General features: G+C 40.6%; 1 protein-coding gene across 4 annotated transcripts in view; it reads left to right on the plus strand.

Moving 5' to 3' along the window:
- LOC145939600 (uncharacterized) overlaps positions 1–23,119 on the plus strand; it is a 405,991-nt gene that overhangs the window by 120,601 nt on the left and 262,271 nt on the right. The window lies entirely within an intron of this gene.

Raw genomic sequence — 23,119 nt, forward strand, 5'->3', positions numbered from 1 at the left:
TTGACCTCTCGACTATTATAATTGAAGAGTTTACGAGAGAAAGATAGTCGTTCAAATAGATTGCATAATCAAATTGAGAAAATCGACTTAATATCTTGCTCGATACATTCGAATCTATTTATATTATTTCATTAAAATATAGCTAGAAAATACATAATTCAGAGAGAGATTAAAACAGACATGTGCAAAACATACGAATTTTTGCAGTGTATATAAAAATCCGGCGACAAAAGTACATAACATTTTAAGACGTGAACGGTAACGCGATGAACAAATGAGTAGAGAGGATAAAGACAATGAACGTATTATCGCACAGTCTGCTCCTAATGACGTAACCTGTTGACGAGATTATAATCAGGCGACGGACATTAAAGCCAGAGCGGCGAAGCTGGGGCGCGAGTATCTAACTTCAGCTTCTCTAAAGACCGGGGATGTTACATGGGAAGGGGACGAAAATGGTATATTACAGACACAGACACGTACATAAGTATGCTCGTATGCCATATACACAAATTATATTCATAACGTTTATAATGTCGTCATCGTCGTCGTGTGTGTCGGAGGGGGCTAAGGGGAACGGGGGAGGATGGCCTTTTGCGGACGAGAGTCAGCTCTCTCTCTCTTTCTCTTGGCTTTTTGTTAACAGCGTAAGCGCACTTACCTTTGATCCGGAGCTAGCCATAAACATCCTTTTATCGGCCCTTCGTTAGGGGGAATCAACTAAAAATGCAGAACGACGTGCCATTCAACGACACAAAGGACGCATAAAAGCCTCTCGATGGTGGCGAGGTGCCGCTTGTTGCATCCTCCTCGTGCTTCTATCAAAGAAAAAAGAAGCGAGCGACGCGTCGCATAATAAAATCCCCTAAATCTATTAAAACAATCGTCAATAGGCGATTTTATTGAAACGCCATCATTTATCGAGAGAAAAAAAAATGTTTAATTTTCGGAATCTATTTGAAAGCACTTTTATTTGCTATATGTATATATATTACATATTTTCACATAAAATTTAATTTAATTTATATTTTACTCTGACACGTAAAATTCTCTCGTTATAGAAATTTAATTAATCTTTTAGAATCTCATTTAATATATAATTATGATAGGAAATATTTTAATCTTTTTATCCAGATATATTTTATTTAATAATTAATATGTATTTGGTATTTTTTCTGAAAATTCAACTTTGTAATACACCAAGTTAATAAGCTATCGAGCAAGCGTTGTAAAATTCGCCGGCAAAGACGCAACCGTTTTTGTATCTTTATACAAGATTTTTGATTACTCCTCCGAAATGACCTTTGCCTCTATCTCCCGTCTAAGTAAGCCCTCGGGGATCTGATTCGCGACTTTACGATTTCGTGCTGCGAGCACGCGGCATACGAGTCGGTATAAGCCGCAGCAGAGGAAAGAGAGACGAGATGAGGAGGAAGAAGAAGAAGTTGTAAACTCGCACTTAAGCTAAGCGATAAAAACTTTCGAGGGCAGCATGGCCGCGGATGTATTTCCGGCTCGCGGCCAGGAACGACTCCGGGCCGTGGAAGCGGCAGAAAAAAACGACAAACGGGACCTTTGAGAGGAGATAATGAGAAAGGCGAAACGCGCGCAAGATGGACTTGGCTCTCTTGCTTAAGAACGAATTTTGTAAGAATTTATCGGTTATTAAAACACATCTCTATTCTTAGCTTAACGCTGTAATAGAATAATTTGTGTCTTAAATAGAAAGTTAGTGAAAAATATATAATTGATTTCCCACATAAGGGGGGGGGGGAGATGTAGATTAATACGAAGGAAAAATATTGCACAAAGAGAGAAAAATGGTTTAAGATTTGTTTCTAGTTGTGTCATGACAGAATGAGAGCTAGATTTAAAATTTAGTAAAATATGTAATTTTTATTTTCGATTTAATATCACCTAGATCATTGCATACTGCGAAATATCGCGGTGGGGAATCGGGAATCTTTTTATAAACGCGAATTAATCTTACACTGCAACAGGCATACGGCGGCAAGCCTTATCTCATAGTCCGAGCGAATGAATTTAGATTACCCTTCGTGCCGGCACGAGTGGAAGCAGATTTTTATGAAGCAGATAATACGCTCCGCGATCTAAATTCCACGTGGAACGGAATAGGCCGTAAATTCGCGTTTAAGCCCCGCGTTGTTTCCAGCATCCGCTAAAAAATTACCACGGCAGACCATCTAAGAAGAAAAATGGCACAATCCCCGTATTTATTCTCTGCAAGAATCACGATGAGTTATTACGGTTGATAAAATAACGCGCGCGGTTGAAGATTTTTAAAAAAATTCTATATTATATGCAGAGAGAGAGAGCACACTAATATATATGATTATATTAATTATGATGGCTTGAATTATTCTAATTCAAATATAGAAATATTATTCGAATGAAGCCGATCTTGAAACATACGAAATCAGAGGCAGCCTGTTTATATAAGTAAAATTACAATATATCTACATTTAATATAATAGCACTTGCACAGAATAACACAATTTTACGTCGTTCACGAATCTGATCGAGATTATACAGAGAACATAGCACGCGTAATTACGATCGTTCTGAATGCTTTTGATTTTGTGATATTTGCCCGTGGTTGTTCTTTTGTTATTCTCCACGTTAGGTGTGCGTTAGGTGCATATGCTAAAATACACGCGTCCGCACGTGTATAGACGCATAGAAGCGGAGGGTTAAAATACAAAGAGGTGAGTACTGGTGTACCGAATTTCAGAGTTCGCAGTTTATTTTGCTGCATTTGCAGTGGCACGAGGTAAAACATAAACGTCGGCTATACGGCGGAGTGAGGGGAGGAAGAGCTTGGGAAGGGCGGTAATCGGAGGAGTGGTTTCGCTCCTGTTGTTTCAGAGGGTTGAGAGAGGGTGGAGAACAGAGGGTGGAGTAGAAATGGAAAAAGGGGTTGCTAGCGGGCTAGCGCTTGTCGAGAAAAGCCTGTTAAAGAGATACCGTGGCCGAAGTTAATGAACAAAGATCGTTACATCTTGTCATTATCCGCCGTAAAATTGGAAATCTATAACTGCATCGGAGACGCTTATATAACAATTGTCCGTAACTATAAACTTACGTTAGCAACCGTAATTTAATTGCTATTCGCTTGAAATCTTTATTTCGTTTAAGAAATATTATTAAGAAGTTATAACAATAATCCATCGCACACGATTGATTTGTTGAAAATTATTCTACATGTCGCATTATAGATTATTCACGAATTGTCTGATCGTCTGAAAGTTCTAATACGCGTTAATATTTCATATGTCTTTCGCATAAAGTTGTTCCAAGTTTATTCTTTCGAAGCATCGACGGAAAATGACAAAAAGAGAGAAAAAAAGAATGTTTTGATATACCAATCTATATAAGATAATAGACAGTCGCGACAAATGTCTTGACCGAAATAACTAGATGAAAAATGAAAAATGTGTTTAGCAACACATAATCAGATTAGATATCGATTTGATCGATAGAAATGCGAGAGGCAAAAAATTTTTTTTAGTTTCTTCTTCCGAGTCTCTCTCTCTTTCTCTCTATACAGGTACATGATTTTTTTTTAAAATTGTTTAGATCATGGTCTCTCGAGCTTACGCGACACATTTAACCTTTCTTCCCTTTCTCGTCCCCTTTATTCGCCTGCAGCATGCGTTGGCCACTCTCATCGAATTTTCGTCCCGCCATTCCGACGCGTACAGATTTATATTTTCTGCCCGTTATCGGGCTTCTCCCTTTTGTGCGTTGCCCCTCTATACGTGCAGTCTTTCAGTTCGTTTTGAAAGCACCGCCACCCTCGGGTGGCGCGGGCGAAAGCGCCCTTCTTATATAAATAGCGTCGCGGAGTGTCGCCGCGACAATAACGATTTAACCGCTGTCAGAAGGAGCGCTTTTTATCGCAGGTGCAGCTGTGCTCGAGGTTGCTCGCGAGAATCGGGAGTAACGATCCCGGTGTCGGGATCACCCAATCGCACCCTTCGCGTCGAAACGACCCTGGCGCTCTCGCCCTTTTCTTCCAACGATCTTCCTCTTTCTCTTTTAACCAGTATTCCCCGGCGGCCCCTTATCTTCTGGCACGGCTCCAAGCCTCTGTTATCGGGCCTTTCTGACGCCAATTACGCGATTTTTCAAATCGGCGACTTGGCTTCGCGAGGACTCCGGAGAAAAATATCGTTTGTAAGAGATCGCGAGATCGACACCGCGAATGCACGTTATTGACAATTTAGGAATTATACGTTATTATAATAATTGCATATTTTGTAATAATATTTATAATTTTGTAATAATATATAAAATGTGGAATTTATTTGAGATGTGAAAAACAGAGCAGGATCGGTCAGAGTTCTTTCAAAAAGATACGGCGACTAATTAATGTTATCCCTACGTGTGTCTGCGTCAAGTGCTTTAAATGAAACACGCTGCTTTTCAAATCGGTCAGAATGAGACGGTATAAAGATACCCTCTCCTCTCTTTCACGTCTCAGCAAAAGTTTTACGTCGAACATATCTTGACCATTTAATTAGTTTGACGCTACCGAGGATAGGAGTTTTATACTTCTCTTATTGTTAATGGGACATTGAGACTAATTTTGCATCTAACTTTGCGGTTGCAAATATCATAAAAGCGATGTGAATATGTACATGTATGTAAATATTAATGATTGATTTGATAAGTTACGTTGTGTAAAGACATGTGATTTGTAGCTTCTTCATTGATTTACAACAAGAAGCGAATTAAAATACATTAGATTCGCATTTTAAAATTTAAACAATGTTATTATTTATCAATGACAGAACGTTTGATTGTTCTGCATTTTCTTTCTATTGTTTTTTGCAACGAAATGCAATATTGTCTGAAATAATATCTATTTACATGTTTGTTTGTATAATAGACATAAAGGCGTATACGTTCCCGTCATTTAATTAGGTCTGCGCTAACGCGACGATGGTACTATACGCGTCGCGCATTGTAATTAAAGTGAATTTTGCATGTACAATTACGGTGCTTGCGTGACTGTGGTATATACTTCATGATCTGTTTTACATATCTCACATAAATAATTTTAAATATTATTGTCTACAACACCACACTTAAAATATTTTCGCAGTATTATTGTTATCATTGCTCTTTTCCAGCAATATGTAACTAGTAGGCATGCATATATAACAATGAAAAATTGCGTATAATTGCAACTTTTAAAACTTAACTTGAAAAAATATATTGATTTTTTTATTAAAATACACACACATGATTTTTGACATTAATTGGATACTAAATCAAGGAACGATAATTAAAGTACATACAGTCAGTATCGTGAGGATTTATATTGTCAACCGATTCGCGTCGAACGAATTTCCTTATTTGAATCAAGCAAAGTTATTCATCAAGACGCTAATATTTGTCGATGCAACCACTTATCGCGCGGCGTGATACTCTCTAATTAATCTCGCAACGTCATCGAGCGTAGGAGAGTCGAGGATGCGGCATCGCTTAAATGCACATTCTCCTCATCTTATCTGCAGTGACATCTTCAGCGAACGTCGTCGCCGTTGTCGTAGATGCCTGCTTCCTCAATCGCGCGGGAAAGAGGAAGGGTTGGGAGGGAAGAGAGAGGAAGGAAGCGAAATACGGCCTCGTCGTCTAATTAGTTTTACATTAACGAGGCAGGGGGATTGTACTCGTCATACGGCGGAATTAACGGCACCAATTTCGCATTTAAGTCTACGCTAGTCTTCAGTCCTTCACTGCGCACAGAGAGAGCGACATTGAGGTAATTACGGAGTAGCTCTTTCGCTGCCTTGCTTGCAGCGATGGTGGTCCATCCTTCGCCTCCCCATTTTCCATCCCCTGTCCGCCCGCACGTACGTATCGAGCCACGTGTACCAGGGGGAGAGTGGGTTTACGTTCGTTTGCCTAATGTCTGCTGCAGCGCCTTTGGCTACGACTCCTTTCTCCGTGGCGTGCCTATTAATTAACCCCGAGACGTTAATTGCGTCGCGCCCGCGAGTGCGAGAGCGCGAGAAAATCGTGCGTTCTCTTTCTCTACGCATACATAAACACATACACTTGCATCTTACGCATGCGATACATGTAACCGTGAGCATAGCCACGTGTCTTTCTCTCCTGCGTCTCTTTATACGTTTAACCTTGCTCCTGGCGGTGTCCCGGCGTAACGGCATGCGGATAAGAGTTGAAAGGAGAAAAATGAATTAACATGCTTAATTAAACGACGTCGAGCAGTTTCTATCTCTCTCTTTTTTCTTTTTTTTTTCTTTCTGCCCCCTTTATTTATTTCCGGATATTTCTCTTTTCGTGCTTTTCTCGGCTTTTCTCGATTTTTCTGCTTTTCTTTTCGTTCAAATTTAAATTTTTCGTGGTTTTTATCAGAGCGTGTACGTAGTTATACGATGATAACGAGACCGATGACGAGGACGATCACTAATTGCCTTCGTCAAGTTAACGGATTGTCTTGTAACAAGATTGATTTGTCTCGACGAGTGCAGTTCCTCGTTTCGTCGTTTCTAGTATGCTGAATTTTTGAACTAGGATTAACTTTCGAATATTTTTTGTATCGATGTGTTGCATATAGACTTTCATCTCTTCTTCCTCGTAATTATAAATAAAATGTATAAAGGATTAAATTGTTATTTTTCTAATTTTTATGAATTACAAAATTTTATTAATTTAAATTCTCAATGATGCTAACTAGATAAAATTTTAATCTTTATTTGTAATTGTTTTTACAAATATATATGTATTACAAAAAAATTTTATTTTAAATTATCTCGCGATATTTACTGTTGAATGTAATACTTCTATTGAATGTAATATATTGAATATTTTATATTTTCGGAAATTTTATAGAATATTAACTAAGTATATCGGATCAATTAAATCTGACGAAGTCTTCGATTTCGATTTCTGTACGGTGTATCGTGTTAGAAAAAGTCGAATTCGCGAAACGTTGAAGAAACGAGCGCTCGTTTCGTCGGGGCTGATCGATGGATACGCCTGTAGTTTGAAATTACGTTAATTGGACGTTGCCGAGAGTGGAGAGACAGTTTTCTATGCTACATCGAGCGTACACGCGGGTTGTCAAGCAGCGAAGGAAGGAACGAGGGTGGAAAACAGACGGAAAAGAAATCCGATGGATGAGATGGAGAGAACGATGCGGAATTAACGGGACGGGACGTGCATACGCGGCGGTCCCATTGAATTCCGCATTGGAGTTTGGAGTACTGCCCTTCGCCACGATAACGCACAGGCTCTCCATGTATCGATTCGTCTTTCAAACTGCGAGTTTCGGAACGCGCGCGCGCGCGTATATCATCAAACGAGTAACGCGATTTAACCGGTTTCGAGGATTCGAAACGAGCGATTGTGTACGTTGCCCCGGCTGGGTTTTATCGCGGGCGGGCGACGTACACGAGGGATTCGATTACATGGCAAAAATATTTCGCGCGATGCACTCGCTCGGAGCTATTAATATGTTGTTATTATTTGCGTTTCGTTTTTGCTACGCGCGAATCCGCGCACGCTGTACTTTACATTCGGCGAATATAGTTTCCATGTTTGAACGAATGAATATTTACCCCGGACGTCGTCGTCGCGCTGCTGCTAAATGTTTATGCGAATTATGCTTGGATGAAATTTTCAATAAATTACTATTTTTCGTAAAGTTTCGAAACGCCAGGGGTTGAATCAAACGAGAACGACCGTCGGTGTGCTATTCAGCTATCGAGCAAAAGTTTGGATCGTTCTCTCTTTTTCTCGTTCTCTCTCTCTTTCACAGGATGTCTCCCAGCTGGGATATCCTATTTTGTAAAATACCAGACATTCCCGCGCAATCATGTCCTCGCTTTTATCGCGTAATGGCGCACCAGACTGCATCTGACTAAGTATCCAGCCGAGAGGGAGATGGGGAACAGAAAGCACCGTCGTCGAAACGAGAGGCGAGTGGTGGGTGGGATGGAGATGGAATCTCGGCATAAATTAATCGACCGATGATAAATTGCAAAACGCAACCGAATCAGAAGGGAGGAGAATAGTCGAGACACGAGACGCGATGCGGAGGGAAGAGAGACGCAAAAAGAGATTGTCAAGAGAGATGGATGTCTTCGATCTCTCGCATCGCACATCTATAGAATTGCATCGCGTGGGATGCTTCGATTGTCATGTGCATATCCTCTCTCTATTCTATATGAGACATTTCTCAAATATTCAATCTTAATTTTGTTGACGAATTTAAAGACGATTTTTCCTTAGAAAAGTTTCGACATGGAATTTTTTTAATATCAATCATCCTAATGTCATTGAATTTAAAAAACTCTTGGCTAGAAATACCGACACATTACTCATTGTTGAAACAATGTACATGCACGTATATCGTCATTTTTTTAATTTTGAAACAACGCGGAATAGATTTGCACGATGACATGGCGAAATGTTGGCACTTCGCGATACGACGAGATTGTTTTACTTTGGCACGTTTTCAAACATGGCAAGTCCTCATTGCTCTCATTCTTACGTTTTTATCTTTTTTATTGTAGCAGTCGCCAATATTATTCTTAGATTGCGATGGAGCTTCTTTTTTTTTTTAAGCGAATTTTTGTTTGGTCGCATCCTATGTGTTTTCGAAGCTTGGCGACGGCAGAAGCGTTTCGACAAATTCGGTGAATTTCTTTGAAAGGTTTTCCGACGGATTTTTCCGGAACGCAGAAGTTATGGAAGGATGCTGCTCCATTAAATGGAAAAACGTTCTCTTCCACCACATCTCTCGATCTTTTATAAAACGATGGCGCATTCTCTTCGATTTTCCACTGGCTTCGGCACTCCCCTGATTTTTATGTCCTCTTTCTTATTGCTTCGATTAACTTGAAATCCCTGGATGGAGATTGGTGTAACTGTCAGGCGCAGTATCATCAGAGTCCCCCTGTCATTATATATTCCGCGTATATCTCACTGTCGTTACATATTCCGCATATATTTCCAGTCGCGAGATTACGCGGACCCATTTCGATTGTCTTCATCGATTCGCTCGTTAGCTCGGAACTCCTCCGTAAAAAAGTTCGCGCAAAACGAACGTCGTAAAAAAAAAGAACGTTTCCTTTCCCATCTGCGTCTCTCTTTTCGCGAAGCTTTCCGGGTTTTTCCTTCGTTTCGCTTCTTCCGGCACAACGATTTCCTGCTTCTGACACGGCCGGACTTTTAATTTTAATCATCGACTGGGGAATTATAAAAGTTGCTCTCGCTCGAGGACGCTTTCAATTAAGGATTTCCGTTTCTCTCGGGACAATCGGCTTGGCGGAAAGAGAGAAAGAGATAGAAAGATAGATAGATAGGAGAGAGAAATCGGAAACGAACGATCGAGGAGAGTTCTTCCGTCTGTTTGCCACCTACTGTGTCCGTCTACATTCATCTTTTACCTTCTCCTTCGGGGAAGACAAACCGCGATTCAACGACGTGCGAAGATTTTTCCAATTAATTTCATGGATTCGGATATCTTCGGGGATTTTGTTTGTAAAATTAACTCGCCACTTTTGACGTAGTTTCGGCTCGTCTAATCACGATATATTTTACAGTATGTATGTATATATTATATAATTACAAATTTAGCAACATATTATTATTATTATTATAAACATTAATTATTATAAACACATTAGCATAAACACATATATACATATTATTAATATTACCTGAAATATTTACATTTTGTGTCAATCTTCCTCTTCCATTAAACCAAATGTTTCGCAGGAGTTAATTAAACGATAATATCTAGGCAATAATTATATATTGAAGATAAAAAATATTACATTGCAATTGTATGCTGAAAATGGTTCTATCGTAACAAAAGCTTCGTTGTGTTTGGAAATAGTAGCGTACGGTGCGTTCCGTTTTACGGAAAAATAACTACGGAATAGCTAGGGCATCTTCCGTTGACAATGGACATGAAAAGAATAAAAAAAAAGCAATCCAACGAAACAGTTGTATGAAACGTGCGCGTGGCCACCGTAGACGGTGCACTCATTGTTATACGCGTCTAAAACTATTCACGTACCTTATGCATCTCGTGGCGAGATGAGACGGGAAGGGCGACAAGAAACGCGAGACTTACGCAAGCGAAGGTATTATTCTTCGCGAAAGACTTATGCGAAGCAGCTGCGCCCGCGACGCGGCTGCTCTCGGTCGAAACTGCGATTATGGTCGGCATAGTCTGGTAATGGAACAGAGATCGTTTGTTGCTTGTTAGCAATTACTAATAGATGGGTGTAACGATTATTAAATTGAGACACGGCTTTGGCACACTTTACCCTCAGTGATAATGATTTTCTGTTCGGCACTATTAATTTTAGATTACATTAGCGTTATTAACGGTATATAGAGAGATTTATATCGGTCCTCTTTTCATAAATCCTTTATTCACAAATATACTGCTTCCGCAAAAACGAAAAAAAAAGAAAAAAAGAAAATTAACAAACAGTTCGTGCTTTATCCACGTAATTCGTATTACGTGAGCTTTTGTTTGAGAACGTTAAGCTGCATAATAATAAGTAGTACATTCGCGAAAAGAAAGAAGGGGCGAGAATTACTTATTAGACAGAGAGAGATAGAGTGAGCGAATTAGCTAAGGCGGCAACAAATTAAACATTAACACGATTACACGGCGAATACAGGCTCGAGCATAGCGAATTTCGAGGCCGCTCGTATTCTCTTTGTGCAACTAGAGATCCACAAGCTTGCACTAATCCGGCGGTTCTTCGAAGCGTATACATCCTCGAGAGGATACTCCGAGAGGATAGATTGCGGCGTATATATACCACCGGTTCGCATAACTTCTCCGAAATCGAATCCTGCAGCGGTGATGCTATTTGCGCGAGATGGAACATGCATCTAATACGATAATGCGTATTCACGTTTATATACGAATATACATATATAGAGATAGAAAAAACACATGAGAGAACAAATATATTTTTTTTTACTTTTAGAATTTTAAATCGTCCGCTAATTTAATGACTTTAATAGGTTCTATAAAATTTGTATCATTTTTAATATCTAATCAAAATTAGCTTTTGCACTTCGACGTTAAGACTTTTAAGTTGACCGTCTTTTCCCGGAGTCTATCTCACGATCTTCCGATCTTCTCGTTACAACGCGCTTCTTTACGAGACTTTGTTTCCCATTTGATTAAGTTAACTAACTTTTTAATCTTCGCTTCTCCATGCAATTACACACGAGAATGAATTACCGGTTTCCCCGTCGGTTTCCTCCGGTGTTAGACAATCGAATACGATCGGATACTTGCCAGAAGATATAGAGTTTCTTAGGCGCGATAAGGATACAAACTATACAGACGTGCTCCGGTACCATTCTGCGATTATGTATCGGCCATCGTTGCGAGATAACTGCTCCTCTGGTGCTCACAAGTGGATCCAATATACGATACAGCACTTGCAGTGCGGTTCTAATTAAGTGGCTTGAGGAAACGGGCAGATCGAGAAATTCTGTGTAACGTTCTCTTGTCACTGCGAACGACGATTACCGATGAGGAATAATACGGGAAGACGAGTAGAGCCTTGCGGCGACGGAAAACCGATATAGTCTCCGATTTTACGAGACGTCTCGTTACACAACTTCTTTTTCAAACACTCGTTATTAACAGAATTAATTCTTTGCCTATCGCTAGCTGACGGATACTTAACTGGATCGCTGTTAAGTATAGTATTCTCCTCTTTCCCCGGTTAGTATAGCGCATTAGATCTTGCTAAGTGTCTCTGAAAGGAACTGGTCGAGGGATAGTCAAAGAGAATTAAAGGACAAACTCTCCATGGCTCGTAGCAGAGCATATATTGAAAATTAACGTCGCGTAGTATAACAATGCTCGACGATAAATTAAATCATATTATATTTAAGATATTAATTGTCGTATACGAATAATGATTATGAAATTTTTATCTGTTTTTTTTTTTGAGAGAAGAATCCTATTTGAATGGAATACATCTTAATGAATGTAAAATCATGTAAATGCAATTAGACGGGGAGTTGGATTAAAATGATGGAAAAGTTGAAAAAGAAAAATATTGTAGTTGAAAAAAAAAATACTTTTACGAGTGTAATTTGCGCGTAATCTCTCTAACTGTCGCAGAGGTGTGTGTTGGTCGAATAAATTGAAGCGAAACGGAGGAGAGTGGGTCTACGCTTTAAAATTCGATCTTTCCGGCAATTCCATTCGGTGTCGGCGTGACTATACGCACGGACTCCATACACAGCTTACAGCTGTTCGTCTAACGGGTCTGAAGCCTGTTACGAGCACCTCAGTGGAAGCTTGGCATCCGCCGTCTCTATGGCCGCCCAGCGCGCGCAATGCAGCAATCGCACGGTGGTAGGGCTCGGGCACGTGTAATTAAATGCAATCAGGCAACAGAACACTCCGAACTGCCGGGGCGTTTAGCTCCGCATCGCCGACTCTGCTGCTCCTCCGATATCCCTCCTGCTCGTCCGCTCTTACGCTCTCCGGTCAGGCTCTTCCGTTCGCTTCCTTTCGTGCCATCACGCCGAACGGCGAGCGAGCAAGCGGAATGAGCGCGCACGCACGCGAGCAGAACGAGCGTCGCCCGCGGCAACGTCTATTCGGTATTTCATTCGACGGACGGACGGCCGCTCTTGAAAGAGCGAAGCTGAAAGGCTTTCAATTCGATAAAGCGCTTTCAGCAAACTTCAGCTCCGAGCAATTAACGGGAATTAATTCTCGTTTCTTTTTCTATCGCTCTCACTCTCTCATCCCGTCCCTATTACGCTTGGCGCTCCTCTCTCTGCTCGCTCTTGCGAGAGAAGGCGAACGCGAAGAGCGAATTTCTCGTCGTTCGACCGGAGAGCGCGACCCTTTGCACGACTTCTTATTTGATTTAAGATCGCTGAACTTCGTATAGTTTCTAGAAAGAGCCGTGCGTTCTCTTTTTCTCTCATTCGTTTCTCGAGTACGAAGATGCGAAATTTGTTTACCTGAAAGCGCGGAATTCAGAACGATGTAACGATACTGAAAGAATGCGCGATGAACGATCATGTCCATTTCTATCTCAAGAAAGTTTCTTTCTCCTCTCTTATTTCCCCCTTTTTTCACGATAATTTAATGCTATTTATCGTATCTGTCGTGGTTTCAATGGGAAGATATTCGCTGTATAAATATTGTACGACGATCACTGAGAAACAATAATAATTTATGCCCGCGCGGTTATTAGACTAATCATATGTACGATTCAAGAAGGAAGTGACGCAGCGTGTGGAAAGAAAATTGTAAACGAAACAAAAACTCGAAAATCGGAAACGCCATAGGAGAGATAGCGGGAGATGCCTCGAATCCTCGACAGGAAAAGCGTAGACAAAAGGGTTTAGGGAAGGAGGGAGGAAAGAGGGCGGCCTATAATTCAGACTTGATGGCCGGACGGACGAAGGGGGAGGGAATGGATGATGGCGAGATGGGTCGCGGAGGAACAGCAACGAAAGGGAAGGAGGGAATTGCAAGGGAGAGAATTACGAGGTCACTTCCGGTGGCGCCTGCACGAGCTTCCGCTTCCGGTCGCGTAGCACACTGTCCCTCCTGCTTCAGCCACCACCGGGGCCATCTCCTTCTTCCGCTCCTCCTCCTCTCCCTTTTCCTCTCGCGTCTGGTCCTGGCGGCTGGATGGCTTGCTCGTTCGCTTGCTTTTCTGACCCCCTTTTTCACCAGGGAGACCCCTCTCTCTCTCTCTCTCTCTCTCTCTCTCTCTCTCTTCTCCCCCTCGTTCGAAAACCCCGTCCACTATCCTCCGCCGGACCCCGGTGCAGCGAAACTTCGCACAATGGCGTAACTTAGCCATTACTATCGCGTGCCCATACTCCTGGTCATACCCTATCGCCTATACTTCTCCCTTACCCGCCGAGGTCAGCTCTCTTCCCCCTTATTCCCCCTTCTCATCCGTGCTTGTGTTGCATTATGCATGCGCCTCCCTCCTCCACTAGATAAATGGCGGGTGCAGCGGACCGTTCGGACCGGACTCGTGTACATCTATAATACAGGTCGGCGTGCAGAGGATAGTAGATGCATCCTGGATGCTCCAGGAGCTCGGGAAGTTTCTCGCTTAGAGGTGCGCAGGTGACCCGCTCTAACTGGCGTAAATTGTTGTCGTTAAAGCGAGTCCTGGATAACGCGCGCGCGCGTGTACACGATATTGCACACACGTGGTTAAGTCGTGGTTAACCCGTTATGAAGGATGAAAATGAGCGAGAAGCAATTATTGACAAACACCGTCGTTAGTTGTGTCGTTAGTTTTGCGATGTGTAGAGAAATAAATATTAAGAGCGTGATTGATGAATCACGAAAATTAATTATTAGGAACGAAAAGAAAAATGATAGATTATTTCGTCGCTTCTTGAGTAATACGTTTAATAAATTATTTTGATTCTATATTTCATTAATTTAATTCTATAAATGATGATAGCTTCCTAACTTTTATCTTAATATTTATAATAATTTTTTTTAGACTTGTGATATGTTGTACGTTGCGTACGTGTGCGTTACTCTTTTTCAAAATATCGATTAAATAATATTTCGAGAAGTGAAATCAAAATTAATTATTTATTAACAAGTCATATATTTTTTGTAGGAAATTAATAAGTAGAAACTTGTAGTACTAAAAGCATTCTGCATTTCTTAGTATAATAAAAAAATATTTCTTTCCGAAACTATTGCATCTCTTCTATGCTTCATTAGTTCATGATATTAATTTTCTTTATCTCATAAGCCCTAATTAATTCAATTATGTAAAATTCAGTAGAAGGGATATTCGATTTGTTTGGAAATTTACGAATAGATATAATTCTGAAAATCCGTCATTCGATGCACGTGAATTAGACGCATTTGACAGATCAGAAAAATGGCAGATGGCCAAGAAATGCAGATGCAGTTATGCGTAAACACGTCTTCAGAACCTATCGCAACAATTTTAAACCACGTCGTTGCGTTAACGCATAGCTGATGAAAAGCACCGGTCGCGTAAAGACAAGGACGGCGATGCATATCGACGCGGCCATTAGTCACATTTTATGGCGACTGTTCGAATTATTTAATGCTCATGTTGGACAGGTCGACAATGCAATGGGAGAGGTTCTCTTTGTTTCCGGACACATCGTGCGTCAAATCGTCGCGTCGGGCTTTGTAAGCGGAGAGAGCTTTTTATATTTCTAGCCTTTGATAAACGACGTTTTCCGGCGCGGTCTGATAATTCGCACGACGCGAAGAATTTCAAGAGGCAGTTTCATCCTATATGCAAAAGTAAATGCCGCAATTCTCTATCGTATATTTCGCAAGCCGTACTATATTCTCTTTTTCGTTGATACCTTTCTGAGATTTTTTGCGAGAAATTTTTTACGAAGATTAATTCTCGTTGCAAACTTTTCAAAGCATCCGTGATCGAGAGAAATTACATTGATTTTCGGGAGACAGCTACGGTAAACATATTTGTCGATAGACTAACAAACAAGAATAGGCGAGCGTCGCTTTTACGCATCGACGTTGCTTTTACGTTTCGCGCATTATCGGCTGTTGTGGCATCTCGCCGAAACAACAATATGCTTTAGCGATACGATAGAGTTTCGATGCGACGTGACGGAATCGCATCAAGACAATACCTGTCTCGGTTGAGCCGCCGCGCGACGTTGCATAAAAAGACTAGGATATGAGAGGGCGAAAATATCGTCTTCCATGAACAGTGCGATGACTAACAGCGTCGTATACACGAATCGTTGACGTGAGACGTGCGCGTGCTGACGCGTTTTAACGAGCGTCGCTAAAGCCAGCGCTATTCTGTTTCATAGAGCCAAAAACAACAAAGCAAGGGATCGTATGAAACACACCAACGGCAAACATTAACGTCGTATTTGCGCTCGGCGAGTTAATTGAAATATATTCTTTCTGTTTCTCCGCGTTCTGTGCGGATCAGAATAAAGAAATACGCATAACTTAATATCGCGCTGCGTTTTTCATCAACTATGCATTTCCTCGCAAAATTAAAAAAAAAAGATAATAAGGAACACACATTTAAACAATATTATTTATTAATTTGAAAAAAAAAAAAAAAAAAAAATTATATTAATGGGAGAAGCGGGAAAGAGGGTCGTTTATCATATTTTGAAACGTTAATTAGTCTCTGCAGGAGAGCAGTCGTAAGTTAGATAGGGAAGAAGCGCGCGGAGATATGGTGAAGGCTCTTCTCTCCAGAAAATAGACAGCCATTCGTCAGCGAACGGTAATCGTGTACCATAATATATCGGATCAGCGGATAAGTTATTGCGAGGGACAGACATTAATTTAGGGCCTGGAGATGCGGCGAGATACCGCACCACATCGCGTCTCTCGGAGGTCGACGGGCCGCGTAGTGTGTGCTGCGCATGGTTCAGGATCTCTCCCCGGAGGCTATTCCGTCCCGTTAACGGATAGCTGTTGCCCTTAGACGAATCGATCCTTCTTAGACCGCGGCGGGAGCACCGACCCGCCTGAGGGCGAAAGGGGGCGAATTTACCCGGGACTTTCTCTCCGCGCTCGCGAAAGACAAACACTCGCCGCGCCGTTCGTCTTCCCGCGTTCGTGTAACGAGTCCGCGAACTTGTCGGGACTTTCCCGAATCGGAGAAATCGTCCGACGCTCGTTTCCTGATTGACGACGACGTCTGAAGACGAACTTCTCCGCTGAGCTCCTCATTACTTTTGTGCGCTTTGATTCGCGATTGACAGACGTCGACGGAAAGTATAATCAAAGTTAATCATGCTGTTATTAATTATTTAAAAATTTAGTACATCAACTTTTATAAATTGCTCTCTTTTTCAACAATATATATTTCTATGAAAGAGGGAGAGAGAGAGAGAGAGAGAAATATATTTATGAAAATATTTCTATTGTTATCCAAGTTTTTAAAATATTTTTTTGACCGAATAAACTGCTGAATACAAAACTGCAAAATACGACACCAACAATTTGAGCTCAAAAGAAAGAGCAATGCTTCCCTGCTGCCTTATCTTCAGAACGACCCTGAAACTTTCGTAGTCACGCAAGCACGTGGAATGCCGCACGGTATATTCTCACCCCTGGGTCGCGTTGCTTTAGACTCTTACACGAGGGGTTGTAACGACGCTACGGAATTTTAATTCGATTCGCACCACCAGCAATTCAGCGAAAAGAAAACCTTGCCTTACAAGGCCGCGCAATTCAACTCGCACGCGATAATTCCATATCTATTATGACCCAATGGGGACAAGAATTATTGCGTATGTATATATTCGGTGTTAATTAAATGCAATCCTTGCAGTCATGAAAAACTTCTTTGTGATTTCAGTCAAAAAAGTAGTTTTAAAATTAGATTTATAGTTATCGTTAAATGGAAAAGTTACCGGGCATTCTGAAAGGAACTGCAATTGTTTTCTTGTTCGATTAAAGCGGTCGACTTAATTTACCTGTAACTAGTCTCAAACTCGAAAATGAATAGCCTGTGTTTCTCGCCAGAAGTGCCTTTCGAAATCCGTTAAATTTTATGGTCGAACGAGATTACGCCGATCCTTTTTTTTTATCGCTCTTGGATAAAGCGTAGATGCACTTTTTGAGTAGTAGTGAATTTTTGCATCCACAAGATACCACACGATTCTTACCGCGTCTTTCGCGAATAATATTGCATTATTTAAATACTTGAGTTTCAATAATATAATTGTCAGAACACATATATTTTCGCACATTAAATGAAACGCTTTCCGCCGGCTTTCCGGAAAAAACGTTAAGTATACCATATTCGGTAATTTCGCGAAGGAAGAATAAAGCTCAAGCCGGACGGGCTATAGGAGACGCGTTAAAAAGTTGATTGTACTGCAATTAATGTGAGATAGTTCGGACTGCTACGACGAAACGAAGTGAGGCGGGACGACGGGTATTAACAGAGTGTGCACAATTCCTCATTAAAGTAATTCGACGTGCGCTGACACGGCACAGGACACGGTGACGAAAGGATTAACGCTGCTGCTGCCGCCGTCAGGGCTGCGAAGGGAGCCGGAGTGACAGTAATAACAGACCTGTCTGTCAAAAACCAAGTTTCGCCGGTCCGCGCGGTAATCTACGGGCCACCGCAGCGGTAACACCATTCAGTCGGCTATCTGTCAGCTATTTTTGTGCCCGCGCTCCAACATCCGCTGTCGCAATCGGCTCTCCGAGCATTACACGAGGCATTTCGAAATATAAAAAAAAAAAGAACGAGAGAGGAAGAAAGAGAACACGGCGAGCCGATCGATCGATGGCGAGGCGATTTCGCTTCGATGTAACGTCAGCGTGATTTTGAAAAAGCGTGATTGTACTGCGCTTATATATTGCGTTGCATTCCATATCCTCGCGAAATTGTGACGAATAACAAGCGGATTGAAAGTTTGAAGCTGTCTTTAACGTCACGTCGTGTTCCGCTTCGTGTTTAATCGCAGTTACGAAATCACGGCACGAAACGTGCAAATGGCTTCGCGTGTGTTTTTCTCTACTGACGGGAAGTAATAAAGTTTAATCACTGACATAAGTGATTAAACGAATGCATGTGTTAAACGAATATATGTTTTTTAGCAAAATAAAATACATAATTAAACATTATCACCAGATTTATTATCGAAAACAATCTGAAAAATTAATTAAACGAAATCACTTGGGCAAATTTATTTATATTAATACTTTTTATTTAAAAACAAAAATTTAGAGAGGTCGCGGGAGAATTGGAGGAAAATTTATCTGAAAAAATTCATCATAACATTTTTATCTTCTCTCCCAGAGATTCAAAATGAAAATATATAAATAAATGAAATACACGCGTATAAAAAAAAATATTGTTTTTAAAGAATCACGAAATGTGTAAATTTATTATTATGTGTGCGATTGTGTCGTGCTTAAAAGGTTTCGTGATAAATGTCCAATATAATACCTGCGCACGCGAGATTACGAAACTACCGCGTGTATGCGTGCATTGCGATTCGCATAGTTCTTAATACATATCGCGCTCGTGATTTCGAGCCCGAGGGAGGGAAAATATCGGAATGCTCATTAGCGGAGGCCGCAATGACGACATGCACGCGCATTATGGAGCAATTCCGCGAAATCTGCCGTACGTCAAACGAAAATTTCCGGTAACATCCGATGATAAGCTCTCTCTTTTCGGTCACCGCCACGTTCCCAAACGACTTTTGGAATCATTCCACGAGACTGCGGTGTGCACGATTCACGCGAAGCGCAGTGCGTGGGCTTAATCAAATGATGCATGATGAATGAAACGACAGAACGTAGGCTATAGAGCGTTGAGCGGAATAGAGAGCCGCATCAGGCCGTATTCGTTTCTCGCCGTCAGTTGATCATTTGCCAAAAATACGTAACGACGTCTCGACGTTATGTGACGTGTCTCTCTCTCTCTCTTTCTGGTAATAAATAAATATCGAGTCGTTTTTACTATCGTCACCTGCTTGCGTCGACCAACTTTTTTTTCCTCTCCGGATTTACGTCACCGTGTAATAATCGATTGAAATAATCACGGGTCTCGAAGAAGGAGAGCGAGCGCGAAACGCAATGTTTGCTAATGGATGCGTCGTTTCTGCGTGAAAAGACGGAATTTATCTCGCCGGGATTCTCGGATTGCGCATTGTGTTCGGAGGGGATGTATACTTGTATAGCGCGTGCAAAGGGTGTTTCGTGCCGGCATGAAAAGCGTACGGAATATTTTAATTAAAAATCCGTGCTTTCAAAGAATGCCGACTGAATGCGAAAGAATATTTACAGCGCACGAAATATGTTACTTTCTAAAGAAAATTCATATTGGTATATATGCGTAGCGAGATAAAAAAAAAGAATGCGCGCATAAATACCGAGGTTTATTTGCTTAACACGGAGTTGTTAAAAATTTCTCGTGTAGTTGCAAGTTCAAAGATTATGCACTCTGTCCGATGACGAGCATAAGATGAGCTCTCTCCTATCGCTACCGTATTATATAATCTGAACAACTACTTTGTTTATATTGTTTGCTACACTTTGCTTATATTTTACGAAGGATTAAAATGCATCTTCTCCAACAACACATTTCTTAAATAATTAATCTGTGCAGGGATTTGATAAAATTGTTGCTTTAACACATATTACGTGGCTTTAATTTAAAATGTGCTGAATACTTTTCTACAAATATCAGATTGTATATTTGAACTATTACGACAGAGTAGAAAATTCCAAGATGTGATTCATCGGTAAATATGTCATGTAGACGTTTTAAGCTGTATGAGTGTGACAACGGCATTTCAAGACGTGAGATGCACGGATAGAACTCAATTTATTTGCACACGCACTTAATAACACCATCCCGTTGATGCAATTGAGCTCTCGCTGTCTAAGTGATCAACGTCAAACAGAATATAGCCGTGTCCATTATAGCTTGGCATTTCAGAATTTTCTTTCTAGGTCAAGGTTTGCGTTTATGTTCGACGTTCAATAAATTTGGAATCGAGCTTTCTAATTTTCGATGTTATTTTTTTTGTTAGAATTCCACGAATCTTCATTAAAATAAAAAGTATCGAAATTTAATTATAAATTAGATTTGTATCGTTAATAAAAAATGAATTCGTTATCTTGCATTCTTGCATAAAATTTTTATTCTTTGATTTATACTCTGATCTATTAATTTTCGAGAAGCATTCGCGTCTCTTTGTAAGCTCGAATATTTGATCCTGTAGCACACCCGTCAGTAAATTCCGGACACTTTATTTAGTTTACACGAACGCTAATTAGGTGAACGAGACAAATAGTCGCAGTGTTTTCTCCTCACTTCGTAAATCTATTAAGGGAGAGACGGACTCTAAATTTTCAGGCTCGCGTATCGTGAATTTCGTGAAAGAGAGAGAAAGAACGGAGAGGGGTCACCACCGTTTAGGTGACTGCCAAGTAAAAAAACGCCGATTTCTTTGGGGCCATTATCGCGATTTACGGTCACGCATTCCGCCGATCTCGATCCTCTTATGCTCTCTCTACGGCCCGGGGCCGTAATTTTCCCAGCTAATGCGCTTAGCCGCCATCATCTCGCGGCATTTCCATATCGGCGCACCACGTCGATCTTGCATCGTCATTCGAAAATAGATTAACGTAATCTCCATATGCAACACATTATGTAAATACATTTAACGCGATATAATTCGAAAAAACGAATCGTCTTTTTTTCACTGTAATTTCGGTTCTTACAAAAAAAATACTAATAGAGGTATTCCTATATTATACCTGAAATTTAATTATCATGCCTAAATTTTAGCTCTGGTAATTAATATTTTTAAGCTATAGTTTAGTGGATAATTCACCGTTAAATTATTATTAAAATATTAGTTATCATAGCTAAAATTTAAAGACATTTAAAATTGAGCTATAATGGCTAATATTTTTTTTTCCATTAGTTATCATAGTTATATTTTAAATCTGTCTAAATTTTAGCTATGATAATTAATATTTTTAATTATAATTTAACAGGGAATTCTCGACTAAACTATAGCTTAAAAATATTAATTACCAGAGTTAAAATTTAGGCATGATAACTAAATTTAAAAAATTGCCAACACATAAAATTTACCCTGAAAATCATGGTAATCGTGGGACAATATGGTATGAAAAGAATTTTATGAGAATTTCTCTGATTAATATATTTATCACAATAAAAATAATAATATCTATCACAATAAAATATAAAACATGTTTGGTTAATTTTACTAAACTATGTAGTAAAATTTACTAACTATATAATAAAATTAATCAAACATATTTTATATTTTATTGTGCTAGATATTATTGTTTTCTATTGTGATAAATATTAATCAGAGAAATTCTCATAAAATTCTTTCCATTCCATATTATCCCACGATTACCATGATTTTCAGGGTAAATTTTAAGAGAAAATTCTCTCTGTGTATATATTATGCAATGTTTTATTTTATTTTGCAATTTTTTAAATACAAGGATAGCTCAATCGAATTCTCGCACGCGTTGCCAAAACAATCCCATAGCATTATCTATAGATTCGATCGTGTCGAAAAATATGCGAATTCAAGCCGATTATGACTTGGCGGTGGCGAGGATATTGCTTCGCTCTCTCTTCCTTTTTCTCTCGAGCGTCTGCTTCCGGTTCGATAAACCATACTCCGCCAGATCCCACCTTTTTTGCCCTAAACGCGCGACTGCGCGCCCCGTGGATTGCGAAAACAAACGTTTGCATTCGGCACCACGGGGGAATACTACGGGTGGCGGATCGAACGATAACATTTGTACTAGGGGAGTAAGTCTGTCCACACGTCGTCTCTCTCTCTTTCTCTCTTTTCGCGCCAGGCTATATCGGAGATATATCCCCGACCCGGGGATCTTAAAAAAAGAACCGTTTGTTTTTCCTCTGGTCCATCCGCGAGTCGTTTTGCCTCCGCGCCTCGACGGATCGAATATCACGTTACAACACACGGGATGTTTTATGGAGTTCCTATTCATCTTTCGGACGTTGATGGGATTTATGAGTCTCCTCTTAAGTAGCGGCGTTGATTTTTTTCAAAACCTAATGTTCATTTTATAGTACTACGAGAAGTATGACTTATACACCGTTCGTTCGCGCTGTCACGCATCCTTCCTTACTGTACTGTAATATCTTTTTACTGGATGTCTTCTCCAGAGAGATACATGCCCGAAATATTCATTACGATCGTCCCGCACACCCACGCAATTCCGCGACGCAGAGTCGTACCGTCGCGAAGAAGAAAAATCGCATTAATCACGCCGGAGAAGTTATTCAAAACGGTCGAGATAAATGTTTCACCCTGTACACGGTCGGATTCAAATGACGTAAGAGAGAAAGAGCGGTAAAAGGGGTAGGTCGCGGGGATGAAGGAGAAGTGGAGAACGAGCACGCGCGTCAAAGCGCGTGTGCGAGGGGATGCCTCTCTTCCTCTTCCTCTTCCTCTACCACCGTAGTAATAGTAGTGGCGGAAGGACGCGAGACGACGGGGGTTGGGTCGAACATCACAGGTGGTGGTGGGCGTCCCGACA

Source organism: Prenolepis imparis, unplaced genomic scaffold, assembly GCF_030444845.1.
Source record: "Prenolepis imparis isolate NDT839.2.m4 unplaced genomic scaffold, iyPreImpa1.0 SCAF_8, whole genome shotgun sequence".
Taxonomy (NCBI): domain Eukaryota; kingdom Metazoa; phylum Arthropoda; class Insecta; order Hymenoptera; family Formicidae; genus Prenolepis; species Prenolepis imparis.